The sequence below is a fragment of the Pristiophorus japonicus genome, chromosome 6 (genome assembly GCF_044704955.1).
Source record: "Pristiophorus japonicus isolate sPriJap1 chromosome 6, sPriJap1.hap1, whole genome shotgun sequence".
Classification (NCBI taxonomy): domain Eukaryota; kingdom Metazoa; phylum Chordata; class Chondrichthyes; family Pristiophoridae; genus Pristiophorus; species Pristiophorus japonicus.
In genome coordinates this window covers 50,416,783-50,438,720 of record NC_091982.1, presented here as the reverse complement: position 1 = coordinate 50,438,720, position 21,938 = coordinate 50,416,783, and positions in this window count along the sequence as shown.

Here is a 21,938-nt window from a genome sequence, read left to right as displayed (position 1 = left end):
GCGCCGTGGATCTTGATGACTTGGGGGGGGGAGGCGGAGTGCTGTGCGGTGAGGAAAGGCTGGTGGAGGACCTTTGTCTTACAGATGTTTAGCATAAGGTCCATGCTTTTGTATGCCTCAATGAAGATGTTGACTATGACTTGGAGTTCAGCCTCTGAATGTGCGCAGATGCAGGCGTCGTCTGCGTAATGTAGTTCGATGACAGAGGTTGGGACGGTCTTGGATCTGTCCTGGAGATGATGAAGGTTGAACAGGTTCCCACTGGTTCTGTAGATTAGTTCCACTCCAGCGGAGAGCTTGTTGAGTGTGAGGTGGAGCATGGCAGCAAGGAAGATGGAGAAGAGGGTTGGCGCGATGACGCAGCTCTGTTTGACCCCGGTCCAGACGTGGATTTGATCTGTAATGGATCCGTTGGTAAGGATCACGGCCTGCGTGTCGTTGCGGAGCAGGCGGAGGATAGTGCCGAAGTTTTGGGAACAGCCGAAACGGAGGAGGACGCTGCAGTGCTTCTTGTGGATGGTACACACTGCGGCCACGGTGCACCGGTGGTGGATGTTTAAAGTTGTGGATGGGCGGATAGTCAAGCGGACTGCTTGGTGTCGAACTTCTTGAGTGTTACTGTAGCTGCACCATTCCATATATATTCTTGCTTTTAAGGCAATTTGGAGTTGAAAGCTGGGACAGCCACAAATAGAAGCCATTGTACGTCATTTCATGATATTCAGTTTGAATATATCCACAGTAACTTCCACCCTGGGGATGAAATTTCGACTTCGGCGGTGGAAAAGAAAACGGAGTAACTATTTGTACTAAGTCTCCCTTGTGCGCATGCAACGAGAATTAGGACAAATATCACTGACTCCGCCCCCCCCTCCCCCAGCGCAATTCCCACTAACCCTTTTCTGCACATGCATCCAACACAACGTTGCCTCCAGTGGGCAGCTGAACACATCGCCGAGCCTATCACAGCGCTGGGGAGACCGGGCGGGCAGGCGGGGAGAGTGAGAAGCGGGGAGAGAGAGTTTTGGGGGGAGAAAGAGCTTGGGGGGGAGCCATAGCTTCGGGGGGCAGAAAGAGAGAGAGCTGGGCGGAGCACAGAGAGAGAGAGAGTTGGGGGGGCATAGAGAGAGAGAGGGCTTGGGGGGATCAGAGAGAGAAAGAGAGAGCTGGGGGGCGGGGTCAGAGAGAGAGCTTGGGGGGAGAGAGAGAGCTTGGGGAGGGGGGAGAGAGAGCTTGGGGGGGGTGGAGAGAACTTGAGGGAGAGAAAGAGCTTGGGGCGGAGAAAGAGCTTGCGGGGAGGGAGAGCTTGGGGGCCAGAGAGAGAGCGAGCTTGGTGGGGGGAGAGAGAGATTGGGGGGGAGACAGAGCATGAGGGGATGAAGAGAGAGACACAGGGGGTATTGGAGGGAAGAGAGAGAACACAGAGAAGATGGATCACGTTCTTCCAACCCCCTGGTGCATGCAAGCTCGCTGCGTGTTTTACAAGGGACATCGTTGGAGTGGATGAAATCCAGAAGTCATGACACTGTCACTATTCACTTCATACCCAATAAACATGTTAACAATCTGCACACAATGCCCCATCTATGGGGTGATGGGGGTAAGGTCTTGGCTAAGGGTCTTCAGCTGGCGAAGGAATTGCTGGGGTAAGGGTCTTCAGCTGGCACTTGGGATGCACTTGGGATGAGGTAATGGACTTCGGCTTGAACTTGGTGGCTTCTGGGGAGATCTATCCTCTGTGGCTTCTGAAGTCAAAATGGATCGAATTACAAATTGGAAATTCACTCAGAACTTTGGCTGGGCAGTTCCAGTTACACATTCCAGAGTGAAAATGGAAATTACAATTCTTTATAATTGTGCCATTTTAAAATGGAGCTAACAGATTTTAAAATGGAATCCACAACTTGGTTTACAGACTGTGAGAACATTCCTATGATATTGCAGCCCGACGATTAAACACCTTGGGCCTTGGAAGGCGAGAGTACAAAGAGATAACATAGAAACTGAAACCAGAACAAGATAAGCGTAGAATAGAAATGGACACTATAAGCAACTGTCTGGACTTACCATTTAAGGCATACGGAAGCCAGACTGGAGGAAGCTCTGTACCAATGTATCAATCATCATGTATTAATTGTAACCTGCGTAATTACGTTTGAAATTGTATAAAGGAAGATGACTCTGGCTGTTTCTTTGAGCATTCCTTTATGGAATAGCTCCCCTGTCGACTTGTATTAATAAAAACTGCATTTACTTTAAGGCTAATGGACTCCGAGTGGTGGTCTGAAATTAACCCTAACAACGTAGCGTAGTCGGCAGGATCTGCTGGATGGGCAAATTCGACTCAAAAGCCGAACCAACATAAAACCGAGAGAGTAGAGAATTACCTTGAGAAATTCTCCTCCCAAGAGGCCCGGCCAGAGATCCAATGACTCTGAAGCAGAATCCGTGCAGCCGGTAAATCCAGTTGAGGTGCGCGTCAGGACACTGTAAGTAAACACGATTGTTGGGAGAGTAAGTACGTATACGGGATATCAGGGAATCCCCGGTGAGGGCGGACTAGCTATCCAGCCAGAAGCGAGGTTCTGCATAAGTAAAGGCGGAAAAACGGGAACTGGGGAAAATGCCCCGGTGTAAGAAATGGCAAAGGAAACTGCCAAGGCCCTTGGAGAGGTGAGGTGTAAACTGCCAGAAGAGTTTCTGAGAGATAAATATGAAAAGGTTAAGAGGAAGATGGTTAAGGAAGAAAAAAAAGATACCCTGGAAACTCAACTGGTGGTTGCAAAGAAAGGGAAACAAAGGGAAGGAGGCGGTTATAGTGTGTTTCACAAATGCAAGGTGAAAAGAAGGAGGAGCGGAAAGATAGGTGTAGAGAGAAACAAAAAAAATAAGAAAACAGACAAAGCAGGATTAATGGTAATAAGACAGTGCCTACAATTATGGAGGTTAAGAGTAGAAGTGAATAGTTTGAGAATGACACCCACCGGACGGTTGGGACAGAGATTGATGAAGAAAAACATAAGAACCAGAAAATAATTTGCTAAAAAAAAAACTTTACAAAAGAGAAAATAGGCTTTGTTGAATGAAAGTTGGTGTGAATGTCTGTCTTTAAAATAAAGTGTCTTATGTTTGTTTAAGCTCTAACCACTTCTGTGCAGAAGCTTGCTGGTTAACCCCTTTATCATGGATGTGGGAAGTTGCATATTCATCGTTTACCTAGAATTGAGTTACATTTTAAGTTGGAAACGTAGGTGCTGATTTATTTTGATTATGATTTAGGGAGCAATGAAATGCACAAAGGATGGGTTTGTTTAACAAAGGATATATATTTAAAAAAAAGAAAATAGAACCGACACAGAAGCTTCACCTCTTGGATGTTCTAATTGAATTGCAGTAAAAAAAATGCAATTAGAAACATAGAAACATAGAAACATAGAAAATTAGAATTTAAAATGGTCTCGTTTTTAAAAAAAATTCCGACCCGCTCACTTACTTACCAAAAGAAAACACGTAATCATTGATTACATTGGGTTGAAAGATACTAAATGTCTTTTTTCTATAAAAAAAATTCTGCGTGGGTATCTCGAGGCTACAAGCTCGAAGCTACCTGTCCTCCCCCCTCCATTGTCCTTTGTGTAAAATCTTATGTTAAATGACGAGAAAGCTTCTAGCTCAGTAAAAAGAGTTTTAAATAAAAGATTGGCAGTACAGTATTTGAATTGGGATTTTGAGATATTTTAAGTGATTCTCCTTGATAAACATTTTGGTTGTATTGGAAAATCTTGGATTTGGAAACCTTTTTAAAAGAAATAATAGAAACATAGAAACATAGAAAATAGGCGCAGGAGCAGGCCATTCGGCCCTTCGAGCCTGCATCACCATTCAATAAGATCATGGCTGATCATTCCCTCAGTACCCCTTTCCTGCTTTCTCTCCATATCCCCTGATCCCTTTAGCCGTAAGAGCCATATCTAACTCCCTCTTGAATATATCCAATGAACTGGCATCAACAACTCTCTGCGGTAGGGAATTCCACAGGTTAACAACTCTCTGAATGAAGAAGTTTCTCCTCATCTCAGTCCTAAATGGCCTACCCCTTATGCTAAGACTGTGTCCCCTGGTTCTGGACTTACCCAACATCGGGAACATTCTTCCCGCATCTAACCTGTCCAGTCCCATCAGAATCTTATATGCTTCTATGAGATCCCCTCTCATCCTTCTAAACTCCAAGGTATAAAGGCCCATTTGATCCAGTCTCTCATCATAGGTCAGTCCAGCCATCCCGGGAATCAGTCTGGTGAACCTTCGCTGCACTCCCTCAATAGCAAGAACGTCCTTCCTCAGATTAGGAGACCAAAACTGAACACAATATTCCAGGTGAGGCCTCACCAAGGCCCTGTACAACTGCAGTAAGATCTCCCTGCTCCAATACTCAAATCCCCTAGCTATGAAAGCCAACATTCCATTTGCCTTCTTCACCGCCTGCTGTACCTGCATGCCAACTTTCAGTGACTGATGAACCATGACACCCAGGTCTCGTTGCACCTCCCCTTTTCCTAATCTGCCGCCATACAAATAATATTCTGCCTTTGTGTTTTTGCCCCCAAAGTGGATAACCTCACATTTATCCACATTATACTGCATCTGCTATGCATTTGCCCACTCACCGAACCTGTCCAAGTCACCCTGCAGCCTCTTAGCGTCCTCCTCACAGTTCACACCGCCACCCAGTTTAGTGTCATCTGCAATCCCGGAGACATTACACTCAATTCCTTCATCTAAATCATTAATGCATAGTGTAAAGAGCTGGGGTCCCAGCACTGAGCCCTGCGGCACCCCACTAGTCACCGCCTGCCATTCTGAAAAGGACCCGTTTATCGCGACTCTCTGCTTCCTGTCTGCCAACCAGTTCTCTATCCACATCAGTACATTACCCCCAATACCATGTGCTTTGATTTTGCACACCAATCTCTTGTGTGGGACCTTGTCAAAAGCCTTTTGAAAGTCCAAATACACCACATCCACTGGTTCTCCCTTGTCCACACTACTAGTTACATCCTCAAAAAATTCCAGAAGATTTGTCAAGCATGATTAATACTAAACAGTGTAGGAAAAAACAACTAAAAAGTTTGGAAACAATCTAAAAATGTCATTTTCTCTGATGAGAGATAGAAAAGCCATTTGGGGGAGACAAAATAAGACATGAAAGTAACCTTGGAAATGATTTGTAAGAACTTGAATGTTAAGATAGTTTATAAACTATCACTTGTTTTTGAATACAGGAAATCAGACAATCCTGGCCAGAATTACTACCCATGATACCAAATCGAATGACAGGATTAACCCCCTATGAGCTAATAAGGGTACAACAACTATGTAAAGCAGCCCCTAGGGGGCGGCATCCGAGTGTCAGGAATGTTTATCTGGAAGCCACAAGATGAGTGGGTAACAGAATGTTACCTGAGCATTGTAAACCAGCGGAGTAAGGAAGGTATTAGGACTCTTTAATTATAGTCGGAATTTTATACCTCAATACACAACAATACCGGAACCCATACAGGAATTAATTAAAGGAACCAGGGGACCCCTACAGAAGATAGATTGGGGACCAGAACAGGAAGAGGCATACGGGGAACTAAAAAGAGCTCTGATGTCAGCCCCCGCCCTGGGATTGCCAGATCCCAATAAACCTTTCCATCTATATTGTGATTAGGATGGTGGAAGCTATTCTGCCGTGGTAATGCAGGAACATGGGGGCCGGCAGAGCCTATAGTCTACTACTCGATGAAGAAAGACCCTGTGGTTAGTGGGATGCCCCGATGTGTGGCCGCCCTGGACTGTGCAACTTGGGCAGTAATAGTAAGTGAACCAGTACTGATGATGGGACAGACCATTTTGCACACACAACATACTCTGGCAGAACTACTAAATACTGGAAAGCTGTGGTCGATCTCGGACAGCCGAAAGGCTAAGTGGGAGGCCATATTGCTGCCCAAAGACAAGTCAGTAATAATAAAAAAGCATAATGGAGTTAACCCCGCTGACAGAAGGGGAGGAACATAGTTGTAAGGAACAAGTAGAGGAGGAAATGGATAGCGGGGTAAAGGAAGAGCCATTGGACAACCCAGATGAGACTTTATATGTGGATGGATCCAGAAAATACATTGATGGAGAACCCAATACTGTAGTAACACAGGAGGGAGACACAATAATGGCAGGAGCGCTCCCAGGAGACAAGTCAGCTCAGGTGGCAGAACTGGTGGCCCTTATAAAGGCTCTCGAGTCAGCTAATGGAAAGCGAGTAAATATATATACAGATAGTCAATACGCTTTCGGGGTGGTTCATGACTATATGGCAGCCTGATCACGACGAGGTGACATCTACTGGTGAGGTGGTAAAATATGGAAAGCTAGTAGAAAGGCTAGTGAAAGCAGCAAATAAATCATTGGAAGCAGCGGTAATCAAGGTAAAAGCACACACAAAGCTAACGAGTAAGGGCCACAAGCACGCACAAGACCTATCCACCTTGGGAAATCGGTTTGCAGACCTAGCAGCCAAACGAGCGGCAGTTGAATGGAAGCCAGAGCCAGCATTTAAGGCTGAAAGCCAACCAGTAATGACCAACAGTGTTCAGACAGACATAAATATAGCACAGGTCCACCAGTGTGTCAATCAGGAAGAAAGACGTGAACGGAGCCCACCAAAAGGGTGACATATGGGTATGGCGTCCTCGCGAGCAAGTTGTGGCACCACAATGCTGTAGCCAACAACTATTAAAATTATATCACGGGATAACATATACCGGGAGAAGTAACATGCTATCGCAGTACTGATGGTGGTCAGGAATGGGGAAGGATGTAGCTAAATTTTGCCAAAGGTGCATTATTTGTACCCAACATAATGTAGGCAAGGGGTGGACTGGGGTGTTATCAGCAATGCCAATGCGGCTCAGAGCCACCCCAGGGTGAACCACAGGACTAACACCTTATGAGCTGATGACTGGATGGGCTATGAGACTACTAGAGGACTTGGCCGGAGGAACAGGTGAAGCAGGACCAATTCAGGATAGGCTAAGGTTGTACTTGGTCCAATTAAACCAAGATGTGCAGGCTATGAATAAAGAAGTTAAAAGCAGACAGCAGATAAGAGATATAGAAATTCAGAATGAGGGAATGAGACCCGAAATGCTACCTAAAATAGGGGAACATGTTATGATAAAGGTAACAGGGATGCGAAAGGGAATGGAGCCCTGATGGATGGGGCCATACTCGGTACTAATGATGAGTGATACTTGTGTTTGTCTACAGGAACCCACTGGGATTAGATGGAAGCACTGGACACAGGTAAAACCATATAACAGTAAACAACCCCTGTCTCTTTTAATCCACAGTGAAGGTGTACCCAGCAACGACAAAGGAATAAGATAAACCTCAACCAACAAGCAAAATGAAGTGGGTATTACTGACCCTGGTAGGGATAGTGGCCATTTTACCTGTGAGGCCAAAAACAGATGTAATATGTTAGATATAACATATAATTGCACATCATGCACCTTGGGAAGAGAGCCTCCTGTCTGCACCGGAGACAAATGCCACCCTGGGAACCTCATGATAATAACACTTACCACCGAAACCATAACCCTGAAAAACAGGTGGGAACCAGAAGGCCCAACAATAATGTGTAAAAACGGGAGCGATGATACCCCATCTAATCAGACAAAGCAAATAAAGGAATTTTACGGGGGAACCAATAATTACACTAAAAGTACTAATTGGACGAAGGTTGAGCTAAGGGACGGAGAATGGTGGTTATGTAAAAACGAAACCACAATAAATGGCCGGGGACCATACATAAGAATATAAGAACATAAGAATTAGGAACAGGAATAGGCCATCTAGCCCCTCGAGCCTGCTCCGCCATTCAACAAGATCATGGCTGATCTGGCCGTGGATTCAGCTCCACTTACCCGCCCGCTCCCCGTAACCCTTAATTCCCTTATTGGTTAAAAATCTATCTATCTGTGATTTGAATACATTCAATGAGCTAGCCTCAACTGCTTCCTTGGGCAGAGAATTCCACAGATTCGCAACCCTCTGGGAGAAGAAATTCCTTCTCAACTCGGTTTTAAATTGGCTCCCCCGTATTTTGAAGCTGTGCCCCCTAGTTCTAGTCTCCCCGACCAGTGGAAACAACCTCTCTGCCTCTATCTTGTCTATCCCTTTCATTATTTTAAATGTTTCTATAAGATCCCCCCTCATCTTTCTGAACTCCAACGAGTAAAGACCCAGTCTGCTCAATCTATCATCATAAGGTAACCCTCTCATCTCCGGAATCAGCCTAGTGAATCGTCTCTGTACCCCCTGCAAAGATAGTATATCCTTCCTTAAGTAAGGTGACCAAAACTGCACGCAGTACTCCAGGTGCGGCTTCTCTAATACCCTATACAGTTGCAGCAGGACCTCCCTGCTTTTGTATTCCCTTCCTCTCGCAAGGAAGGCCAACATTCCATTCACCTTCCTGATTACCTGCTGCACCTGAAAACTAACTTTTTGGGATTCATGCACAAGGACCCCCAGGTCCCTCTGCACCGCAGCATGTTGTAATTTCTCCCCATTCAAATAATATTCCCTTTTACTGTTTTTTTTTCCAAGGAGGATGACCTCACATTTTCCAACATTGTGTTCCATCAGCCAAACCTTAACCCATTCGCTTAACCTATCTAAATCTCTTTGCAGCCTCTCTGTGTCCTCTACACAACCCGCTTTCCCACTAATCTTTGTGTCATCTGCAAATTTTGTAACACTACACTCTGTCCCCTCTTCCAGGTCATCTATGTATATTGTAAACAGTTGTGGTCCCAGCACCGATCCCTGTGGCACACCACTAACCACCCATTTCCAACCCGAAAAGGACCCATTTATCCCGACTCTCTGCTTTCTGTTAGCCAGCCAATTCTCGATCCATGCTAATACATTTCCTCTGACTCCGCGTACCTTTATCTTCTGCAGTAACCTTTAGTGTGGCACCTTATCGAATGCCTTTTGGAAATCTAAATACACCACATCCATCGGTACACCTCTATCCACCATGCTCGTTATATCCTCAAAGAATTCCAGTAAATTAGTTAAACATGATTTTCCCTTCATGAATCCATGCTGCGTCTGCTTGATTGCACTATTCCTATTTAGATGTCCCGCTATTTCTTCCTTAATGATAGCTTCAAGCATTTTCCCCACTACAGATGTTAAACTAACCGGCCTATAGTTACCTGCCTTTTGTCTGCCCCCTTTTTTAAACAGAGGCGTTACATTAGCTGCTTTCCAATCCGCTGGTACCTCTTTATGTAAGCGTAAGAAATCCCCGTCCCAACAAGGAACGGATGCCACACTTACAAAGGCTGCACGATATGTGTCTGAGCACACCATACTAGATACAGTACTAGGGGGTTAGGAATGGGATGAGGAGCATTAAACTCAATGGATATCGAGACGCTGCAGAATAAAATACAGAAAGTTGGACAATTGACTAAAGATGCCATAAGGCTGTCAGAAATATGGCAGGAGCCCTTACAAGCCAATAGCCTGCAGGGATGGCTGTCAGACAAAATGATATGACAGTGGGCAAACAAAACTAGCTGGGAACAGCAACAGGTATCGGCCAACCTAATGCAAGAAGCCAATAAGACACACTGCCTTATAATGGGCCTGATTGACGAAGGACAATGGGCTGAATTAGAAAGGATAGCATTCTCTGGGAGTGCCCCATGATGGGCTAAACTGTTTCAGTTTGATCAACAAAACCTAACACTCAGGCCAGATATGAAGCATTCGCGATGCAATGAAGAGAGATGTAATATGACTATGTTGTTGGCTAATGTTACTAACAGTCAGATATGGTGTGAATTTGTGACCCTACCACAGCTATTTGGTAAAAACTTATGGATGCCACAGTTTTACGGAAAATGGATAGACCCGAAGAATAAAATGCACGAAGAGATGGACTGTGTAAAGTAGCCATTCGGGCAAGTATGCCCGCTACATACACCAGTGGTGGAACCATGCAGCATGGAAGGCATAGCAGGGGCTTGTGAATGGCAGCTCAACCCATAAATGATACCATAATACATGAAATCAGACAAAGCTACATATGTGTAACCAGTACCCATACGGTATACTTGAACGCGGATCGATTGGAACTTCCGGTAAATGAGTGTCAGAAGGAAATATATGTCATCTTCAACGATAAAACGACCAAGTCCTACCAAATAGGACAATGGAAGAATATTGCACAACACAGAGGCACCAGAGAACTATCCATACTAACCCCGGTAGTGGACTTGAGAAAGTTAAGGGCCTTTTTGAAAAAATGCATTCAGGTGACCAAGTAACTGGGAGAAGAAAGGGAACGGTTACTCAGACAAAAGGTCGTAATGAGTTACACCAAACAAGAACTGATCCGAGTGACGGAGGAACTAAGTGACCTCACGGTTCACCACTGGTGGGACATTTTTAAGGGCTGGTCACTTAAGGCCTATGTGGTCCTCAAATTGATGTGGCACCCGATTGTGATAATAATGGTAGCGGTGGGGATATGTATTGTGATCCAACTATATCTGATGTGTAAGATCCGAGGGATATACAACCGCGTGGTTCTAGTCGAACAGCAAACAGTCTTGTTAACTATGTAACGTGGGTGTGATAGGGAGGCGAATGACTTTGTAACGCATTAGGGAAACAACGAAGACCCCCGAGCTTATGCTCAGTGTGTACAAAAACAAATATAAGTAGCTTGCCAATAATCCCAGAGAAATGGTCAGGGGTAGTATGTAAAGACTCCTTTAAAAGACGCAACTACGAGCGATCCCAAGGACATGGATTTGATCACCATTTCCGGCAGATGGCTCAGAACATATATGTGGTCGGCTGATTATTTAGGAATAATCAGGGACCAACAGGAGGGACTGAAGAGGTAAATTACAATTTTTTATAATTGTACCCTTTTAAAATGGAGCTGACAGATATTGGACACTATGAGCAACTGTCCGGACTTAACATTTAAGGCATACGGATGCCAGACTGGAGGAAGCGCTGTACCAATGTATCAGTCATCATGTATTAATTGTAACCTGCATAATTATGTAATAACTTAATCTGAAATTGTATAAAGGAAGATGCCTCCGGCCACTTCTTTGAGCGTTGCTTTATGCAATAGTTCTCCTATTAATAAAAACTGCATTTACTTTAAGGCTAACGGACTCCGAGTGGTGGTTTGAAATTAACCCTAACATAGAGGAACTTCAGGGTGTGGCTTATTCTCCAAGGGGACCAATCCGCAATAGGTCTGGGGAGCCAGTCAGAGAAACGGCTGCATTTCAGTTAGTACATATAGATGCATCCAAAAGAAAATCGGGCTAGGTGTCAATTGGATGGCAGATTTACAATCACCCATTTTGCAATCCTACCCAAGACCAATTTCACCCCCACATCTTGCCTCTGTGGGGAAATGGATTAACAAGAATTCTAGCACATTTTGTACAAAATCCATTGGGGGAGAAATTCAGTCGCGCCTCTGTTGCAGTGTTAATCCAGGCGGAGCGGTACTTTTAGAGCCTTGACAAAGTTTGTGCCTCCCGCCCAGAAATTCATCAGAATCGGTCGGAGAGCTGACAGGGACGATAAATCAGCTGTTGCACACTAAAGCTGGGGGGACGATAAAGAAAGTTTGGTCGGTACATTTTGCGGACCCATTGCACATGCGTGGAACTCCGAATCAGATCCAGGGGAAAGCTGACTCTTAAAGGCGCGGCATAGTAACGCACCCATTAAAGTTTTGAAAATCACTTGTTTTCAACCTGTACTGTTATGTCTGTCTGCCGCTGCAAACTCGGAGGCTCACGCACCACGCTGACTGTGACCTCCGAGGCAAGCGCTTCCTCGTCCCTTTAAGTAGCCACCAGTTAATGACTCTGCAAGCTGTACCCACTGTTTTTCCAGACCTTGTTATTGGCGGGTGCTCAATGAGGCGCACGCACCGAATTTACCGACCGGGGCGCAAGCGTAGGCGTTGCACCAGGATTACGTCATGATCGGAATGATCGTCTGCAGCCAGGCGCTAATGCTCTAACGAATTTTCCATTGGGGTGCTAAAGCTGCGCGCCCGGTCACTAAGCTCTAATGCTCGCATTAACACCCCCTCTGGCCGCTAACTGAGGCTATCGACAACCGAAAACCCAGCCCAAGATCTGGTGGCATCTCATAAAGGAGCTATAATAATAACAACTTGTACTTATATAGTGTTTTTAATGTAGTAAAATGCCCTAAGGCTCTTCATTGGAGCATTTTCAGATTAAATTCGACATCGAGCCACAGAAGGACGTTTTTTTAATTTTTTTTACTTCGTTCCGGAATGTGGGCGTCACTGGCAAGGCCAGCATTTATTGCCCATCCCTAATTGCCTTTGAGAAGGGGATGGTGAGCCACCTTCTTGAACTGCTGCAGTCCTTGTGGTGAAGCTGCTTCCACAGTGCTGTTAGGGAGGGACATTGTGGGCTGCCTCGACCTGTGTGAGAACACCACTGCAGGTCGGGGCCATAAATAGAGCTGGAGTGCAGGGTGCTGGAACATCATGGCGGAGGTGCGGCGAATGAAGGTACGGGGCCCAGAAGAGCTGAGGGCCCTGGGGCAGCACGGACCTGCCCACACTGCGATATGTGTGCACACTAGGTCCGTGCAGCAGAGCAGGTCTCCAGCCGTCCTAGGTAATCCTTGCCACTAGATAAAGACCTAGCTCTGTCAAGCCCATGTGGTGGCTGATGTGCAACAGTCACCACACATTAAAATAATTCACACACAGGCATCTTTCACCCCCTCAACTGGAGTTCAGGACTGGAACATCGGGTCCTTCATTGAAATATCTGTGAACTCTTGTGGAAGCAAGTCACCCTCATTCGAGGGACCGCCTATGGGTAGAGAGGGAGTTCCATGATTTTGACCAGCAATGATGAAGCAACGCCAATATACTTCTAAGTCTGGATGGTGCGTAATTTGGAGAGGAACCTGCAGGTGATGGTGTTCTCACAGGCCTGCTGCCCTTGTGCCTAGTGGGGAGAGGTCACGGGTTTGGGAGGTGCTGCCAAGGAAGCCTTGGCGAGTTGCTGCAGTGCATCTTATAGATGGTACACACTACAGCCACGGTGCGCCATTGGAGGAGCGAATGATTGCTACTCCATCATTGAGGACAGAGATATTCATGTAGTCAGTTGTTTACTTGTCCACCACCATTCACGACTGGATGTGGCCGGACTGCAGATCTTTGATCTGCTCCATTGATTGCGGGAATGCTTAGTTCCCACAGGTGGTCAAAATGTTGGTCAAAAAGGGATGTTTTAAGATGTGTCTCAAAGGGCGAGAGGAAGGTAGAAAGGCAGAGTGGTTTAGAGAACGAATTCCAGCACTTAGGGACGAGGCAGCTAAAGACAAGGCCATCAATGGTGGAGCGATGAATAGCGGGGATACTCAAGAGGCCAGAATTGGAGGGGAGCTGGGAACTTGGACGGTTGTAGGGCTAGAGAAGATTACAAAGATAGGGAGGAATATTGGAGTCAGAGGGGGCGAAATTGCCCTTTTTATAGCCCCATTAGCGCTTCCAGAAGGTACTAAAGGGGCACAATCGGATTTCCGCCCGGGGGAGTGGGGCGCTACTGCCTCCTGGGAAATTGCCCTGGAGTTTTGGGGTCGCTGTCCTGGCAGCGTGCACCCCGCGATTAGCGTCCCGGGATGATGCACAACCAGCGTTGACGTCATTGCCGTGGGCGGCGATACCTCACCTTCCCGCGCCGACCCCTTAACCCGACGCAGGGCCGCGAGAGGCGTGGGTCGATGTCAACGCAGATCGCAAAATATAAGTACATAAGAAATAGGAGCAGGAGAGGGCCATACGGCCCCTCGAGCCTGCTCCCCCATTTAATATGATCATGGCTGATCCGATCATGGACTCAGGTCCAGTTCCCTACCCGCTCTCCAGAACCCCTTATCCCCTTATTGTTTAAGAAACTGTCTATTTCTGTCTTAAATTTATTCAATGTCCCGGCTTCCACGGCTCTCTGAGGCAGTGAATTCCACAGATCCACAACCCTCTGAGAGAAGAAATTTCTCCTCATCTTTGTTTTAAATGGGCGGCCCCTTATTCTAACATTATGCCCTCGAGTTCTAGTCTCCCCTATCAGTGGAAACATCCTCACTGCATCCACCTTGTCAAGCCCCCTCATAATCTTTAATGTTGCGATAAGATCACCTCTCAATCTTCTGAATTCTAATGAGTAGAGACCCAACCTACTCAACCTTTCCTCATAAGTTATCCTCCTCATCTCTGGAATCAACCTAGTGAACCTCCTCTGAACTGCCTCCAAAGCAAGTCCATCCTTTTGTAAATATGGAAACCAAAATTGCACACAGTATTCCAGGTGTGGCCTCACCAATACCCTGTACAACTGTAGCAAGACTTCCTTGCTTTTATACTCCATCCCCTTTGTAATAAAGGCTAAGATTCAATTGGCCTTCCTGATCACTTGCTGCACCTGCATACTAACTTTTTGTGTTTCATGCACAAGTACCCCCAGGTCCCGCTGTACTGCAGCACTTTGCAATCTTTTTCCATTTAAATAATAACTTGCCCTTTGATTTTTTTTCTGCCAAAGTGCATGACCTCACACTTTCCAACATTATACTACATCGGCCAAATTTTTGCACACTCACTTAGCCTGCCTATTTTTGCAGATTTTGTGTGTCCTCCTCACACATTGCTTTTCCTCCCATCTTTGTATCATCGGCAAACTTGGCTACGTTACACTTCCAAGTCGTTAATATAGATTGTAAATAATTGGGATATTTTAATCATTGCATCAAACCTTCCTCTGCTGCTGATCTGATTGTGTCAGCTTCTCACCGAGTGGGCTGAGTTAAATTTAGCCTAGTGTATTGACAACATACTTTCCAATAAAAAATATCAATGTTTGAAAATTCTGAAAATGGTTCGTGACTGTCATTGCATTACAATATAACTGAGAAAGATTTGATGTGTATACTTTGTGCTTGTTTCTCTCTCCAGCGTGATAAATAACATATTGCAGGCTATTTTGATCATTGCAGCAAACCTTTCTCTGCTGAAGGAGGATATCCGCTCCCGGGGCGCTGCATAAAGGTGAGGCCTGCAGCACCACGGGCAGCCATCATTGTTGGTCGGCCGACTCTTGGGTCGGCCCGACCATGGCGGCCCTAGCGTGGACCAGGAGGCTTGCGCGGGCGGATGTCAACACCAGCTTTGCGGCGGAAGTCCGCCGCCGGAGCGCCCCTAAAGAAAAGACTTCAGCGCCCCAGGACACCATGTTTATTTGAAGGCCGACTCTTAAGTCCGCGACCTTTGAGAGGCGTCCGGCCCAATTCCCCGTCGGGGGCGGGATATCCGGGCTTGGCCCAGGAAGTCCTGGCCACGGAAGGTTACCACCTCCAATCGGTGCAAAGGGCAATTTCCAGCCCAGAGTTGCTTCATGTTGGAGTAGAGTTGCAGAAGAAAAGAGTCTTCTGTATAGAAAGGTGAAAATCCAACAAAACAGCAGAGGAAGGTTTGATGCAATGATCAAATAGCCTGCAATATGTTATTTATCACGCTGGAGAGAGAAACAAGCACAAAGTATACACATCAGTTATTTTGTAATGCAATCACAGTCGTGAACCATTTTCAGAATTTTCACACATTGATATTTTTTATTAGAAAGTATGTTGTGAATACACTAGGCTAAATTTAACTCAGCCCACTCAATGGGAAGCTGACGCAATCAGATCAGCAGCAGGTTTTACACCGCGCCCGATGTAACTTTCAATGCAGTCAGTGGAAATCGGACCGCATGTAAAACAGGGGGCCAACCTAACCGTCAGTATCCCATCAGGCAGATTCTGATAAAATGAGCCCACATTTAATATTAAAAGATTTGTAAATAAATTGTAGCAGGTAAAGAACTAAAACTTTGACAAAGAAGGAACGAACGAACAAACTTGCATTTCCACAGTACTTTTCGCGACCCCAGGATGCCGCTAAACGCTTTGCAGCCAATGAAGTACTTTTGCAGTGCAGTCACGTTTGTAATGCAGGAAACGCAGCAGCCAATTCGCGCACAGCAAACGGCAATCTGATTAATAACCAGGAAATCCGTTTTCGTAAGGGATTAGTGTAAACCAGGATGTCGGGTTATGTGCTGCTTGCACCACATGAACCATCGGACAGCTGAGATAGTTTTTTAATTACACAGCCAACAGTGATCACGAGGCTAGTCTTTCACTAAGGCGTTCTCAAGTACCCAGTGAAAAGCGTGCCAATTTCTGGGTGAGCTGTTTAAAAATCCTGACACCTGCCAATGTGAAAGTAACTCATTACCTTAGGTGTCACATGAGATGCTGACTCTTGAAATTACGGAGGGATAATAGAAAATGATTCCATAATAAATCTCAGGAGTGAATATTCCTCATTTTATGGATTAAATATTAAATGTCAAGGTATATGCAGTACATTCTTTGTGCTAAAACTTCAGAGGAAGAAGTGGGTAAATGATCTTAAATCCAGGCAAAGCTTTTTGGAAAGATTTACTGTGCCCCTATTTGGCCTGTCTCATGATATTATGCATATCCATTGAGTAATGGAAGGTTTCAATGGAAGAAGCTAAAGCATGTGAACTGCAAACTTTAAATGAAAAAGCTGTGCATATTGAACCAAATTCTAAATTATTGCCTTAATGTGAATGAAGATTGCTGATTTTTTTTGCACCGTTTTCAAGTTAATTATATTTTGCCTTCATAGAAAATGAAACATAGAAAATAGGTGCAGGAGTAGGCCATTCGGCCCTTCGAGCCTGCAGTATTAAAATGTATTAACTTAACTTCACTGGTTAGGTTAGAAGATATTTTATCAAGTTACTGCTTGAATGTGCTCATGTGACAAAAGCAATTTGTAACTTTGTCTTGGATTAGGCTTTGATTATTTTTCTTTCGACCTACTGTTAAGTTTTATCAGTGTTTCACAAATAATCGCATGTTGAAATTGTCTCTTCTTTGTCAGATAAATACAATACATTATTCCACTGGGTCTTGGAACTATGTCTCCAGCAACTAGCGGAATAGCTGGTCTAATGGTCCACCGTATCCTAAACGCCCGAAGACATAGCACCATGCATCCTGGCTTCCAGAGTCTGAAAGCCAATATCTAGGTGGATAAGGGGGAACCAGTGGATGTGGTGTATTTGGACTTCCAGAAGGCATTTGACAAGGTGCCACATAAAAGATTACTGCACAAAATAAAAGTTCACAGGGTTGGGGGTAAAACATTAGCATGGATATCGGATTGGCTAACTAACAGAAAACAGTGAGTCGTGATAAATGATTCATTCTTGGGTTGGCAATCATAATCAGTGGGGTGCCGCAGGGATCAGTGCTGGGACCCCAACTATTTACAATCTCTATTAACGACTTGGAAGAAAGGACCGAGTGTAAGGTAGCCAAGTTTGCTGATGATACAAAGATGGGAGGAGAAACAATGTGTGAGGAGGACACAAAAAATCTGTAAAAGGACATACTCAGGCTAAGTGAGTGGGCAAAATTTGGCAGGTGCAGTATAATGTTGGAAAGTGTGAGGTCATACACTTTGGCAGAAAAAAAATCAAAGAGCAAGTTATTATTTAAATGGAGAAAAATTGCAAAGTGCTGCAGTACAGCGGGACCTGGGGGTACTTGTGCATGAAACACAAAAGGATAGTATGCAGGTACAGCAAGTGATCAGGAAGGCCAATGGAATCTTGACCTTTATTGCAAAGGGGATGGAGAATAAAAGCAGAGAAGTCTTGCTACAGTTATACAGAGTATTCGTGAGGCTACACCTGGAATACTGTGTGCAGTTTTGGTTTCCATAGTTATGAAAGGATATTGCTTTGGAGGCAGTTCAGAGAAGGTTCACAAGGTTGATTCCGGAGGTGAGGGGGTTGACTTATGAAGATAGGTTGTGTAGGTTGGGTCTCTACTCATTGGAATTCAGAAGAATGAGAGCTGATCTTATCGAAATGTATAAGATTATGAGGGGGCTTGATAAGATGGATGCAGAGAGAATGTTTCCACTGATAGGAGAGATTAGAACTAGAGGGCTTAATCTTAGAATAAGGATAAGGGGCCGCCCATTTAAAACTGAGATGAGGAGGAATTTCTTCGCTCAGAGGATTGTAAATCTGTGGAATTTGTTACCTCAGAGAGCTGTGGAAGCTGGGACTTTGAATAAATTTAAGACAGAGATAGACAGTTTCTTAAACGATAAGCGGATATGGGGAGCGGGCTGCGAAGTGGACCTGAGTCCATGATTTGATCAGCCATTATCGTATTGAATGGTGGAACAGGATTGAGGGACCGTATGGCCTACTCCTGGTCCTATTTCTTATGTTCTTATGTTCTTATCTACCTTACTGTCTATTCCATCCCCAAGTGCCATCAAGGCAGCAGCCTGTGGGGAGGTGGAGGCAGCAGCTGCTCCCTATGTGTGTGTGGGTGGGGGTGGGTCTGCGGCAGACCTCAATGCAGTTCCCACGTGCTCCATCAATGTCTGCAATGAAGAAAAAGCTTCCCTGATATCACCACAAATCAGGGGGTTGCAGACTCTGCTGTCACAGTTGCTGCATATCTTCGGTGACTGGCCTCAAGGCCTGCACCTGGGTACGATGTTCCTCAAACTTCCTTCGTTTTAGACAAGTGCTTTTGCATTCTGGGTCCCACGACCACTGAAGCCATGAGCCATGAGCCTTCTTCACAGCTCCCACCGACAAGTGGCACAACCTTACCTATTCCAAATCATTAGCATTATCTAATTACACTCAGGTAACAATATCAGGTCCAGTGGGTGAGTGTGAAAAAGCAACCGATACAGTGGGTACGTGATCAAAGGGTTTGCTGTAAGAGTGTTTGACACAGACAATGATGGGGGTGGTATTCTGCTGGACACTATTTTTGGACATTGACTAATGAGCTTGTGTAAAATTTCCAATTGAACAAGATTGCTAACCCGTGGAAAATAACAACTTTGTTAAAGTTGTATGCACAGGAACTTTGGCTGAATGCATTGACCAGGTTGCTAAAAATCGTATTCAGCAGAATCTCAAAGCCCCGCAGCTGCTGAAGGTGAAAACATATACAACTGCCAAAAATTTATATCCCAATTTCAAAATTGAGCAAAAAGAAATGAAATAATAATTGTGTCAGCATCTCTACTGAATCAATACAAAAACAGAAATCCAGAGCATTCAATCTCACGTGTAATTGTAAAACAATGATGGTTCCCCAAGATTTCCATTACTGGTGGGTTTTCTTTGCCTCATGTCTGGGTCTGTTGTACACTAATGGATAGAGATTGATTGCTATCATTTAGTTAATAACTCCATTATCGTTGTACCATGCGACTACCGGGCTGATAGAAGGTGAACTAGATGGACCTTGGTCGTAATTCGTCTAACAATTCCTATTTTCTTATGTTGTTGAAAAAATAGGTTAAAGAAGAAAAGATTGAATATATATTTATATAGCACCTTTCAAGATGCTATATGGTACCAGGGATGAGGGGCTTCAGTTATGTGAAGAGACTGGAGAAGCTGGGCTTGTTCTCCTGAGAGCAGAGAAGATTAAGGGAAGATTTAGTGGAGTTGGCCCAAATCATGAGGGGTTATGATAGAGTAAGTAAGGAGAAATTCTTTCCTCGGGCAGGAGGGTTCGGTAACCAGAGGTCACAGATTTAAGATAATTGGCAAAAGAACCTGAAGGGAGGTGAGGGAAAAATGTTTTATTCAGCGAATTGTTGTGATCTGGAATGCATTACCTGACAGGGCGGTGGAAGCAGATTCAAGTGTACCTTTCAAAAGGGAATTAGATAAGTACTTGAAGGGAAAACATTGCAGGGCTCTGGGTAAGAGCAAGGAAGTGGAACAAATTGGACAGCTCTTTAAAGAGGCACGATGGGCTGAATGATTCTATGATGACCCAAAGTGTTTTACAGCCAATTAATTCCTTTCTGAGGATAGTCACTGTTATTTTTTCGTTAAACGTGGCAGCCAATTTGTACAGCTAGGCCAACAAATAGCGAGGGAATAAATAATCAGTTTTTGGTGGTGTTTGTTGATGGATATACATTGGCCAGGACACCAGGATAAGCACACAAGTGCCATGGAATCTTTTGCATCCACTCGGTTAGGCAGATCAGACCCCAGTTTAACATCTGATCCAAATGACAGCACCTCTGAAGTGCAGTACTTTCTTATTGTTCTACTGGAGTATCAACTTAGATTATGTGCACAAGTCTTGGAGTAAGGCTTAAATCTATAACCAGCACTGTCATTAAGCCAATCTGCGACTATATTGAATTGGAGGTCATAGTTAAATGCCTTAGGCTATATTCCTAGCAACAAACTGGCTTCAAAATAGAAAGACTTGGATTTATATAGCGCCTTTCATGACCACCGGATGTCTCAAAGCACTTTACAGTCAATGAAGTACTTTTTGAAGCATAGTCACTGTTGTAATGGAGGAAACGCAGCAGCCAATTTGTGCACAAGCAAGCTCCCACAAATAGCAATGTGATAATGACCAGCTAATCTGTTCTGGTGATGTTGATTGAGGGATAAATATTGCCCAGGACACCGGGGAGAATTCCCCTGCTCTTCTTCGATATAGTGCCAGGGGACTTTTTACGTCCACCTGAGAGGGCAGGCGGGACCTCGGTTCAATGACTCATCTGAAAGACGGCATCTCTGACAGTGCAGCGCTCCCTCAGCACTGCACGGAAGTGTCAGCCTAGATTTTTGTGCTCAAGTCCCTGGAGTGGGACTTGAACCCACAACCTTCTGACTCAGAGGCAACTGAGTCACAGCTGACACAATAGTAGATATAATGATACCCACTGAGGAGAATCAAGTTTTGAAAAGTTTTTATTTATAATAGAAATCATTATAATAGTCAATGCTCCTAATTAAAATCCGTACATTAGTTTATTTATTCGTTCACAGGATGTGGGCATCGCTGGCAAGGCCGGCATTTATTGCCCGTCCCTAATTGCCCTTGAGAAGGTAGTGGTGAGCCACCTTCTTAAACCAAAGAGGGCAGTTAAGAATCAACCACATTGCTGTGGGTCTGGAGTCACATATGGGCCAGACTGGGTAAGGACGGCAGATTTCCTTCCCTAAAGGACATTAGTGAATCAGATGGGTTTTTACGACAATCCGGTAGTTTCTAGGTCACCATTACTGAGACTAGCTTTTTAATTCCAGATTTATTTAATTAACTGAATTTAAATTCACCAGCTGCCTTTGTGGGATTTGTTTTAGTGATGTTGATTGAGGGATAAATATTGTCCAGGACACCGAGGATAACTCCCCTGCTCTTCTTCAAAATATTGCCATGGGATCTGTTACGTCCACATGTGAGGGCAGACAGAATCTCATCCAAAGGACTGTGCAGCACTCCCTTTGTGCTCAAGTCTCTGGACTGGGACATGAACCTACAACTTTCTGACTCAGAGGTGAGGGTGCTGCCGTTGAGTCACGGAAGACATGTAATGCTGAAAGTAAAAGCATGGAAAAGTCTTCACTCTAAATCGACAGACTGGGTGTGATGTCAGGAATACCATTATGGCTATGTGAGGCAATTTCTGTAGTTCAAGACATGACTCATCCATCCTCAGGCCAATAAGCCTGAGCAGGAGGTTCGAGATTTGAAAAATGTCTGTCTGAAGACAGACTTCTACTTTAAATAATCTCTTTGCTGCTCTGATGCTAATGTTTTGTCTCACTTAAAAATCAAAGCAGTTCATATATTGGAGACACAGCTGTTAGCATAAAGCTATAATACGCAATTGTATTTAAATCAAT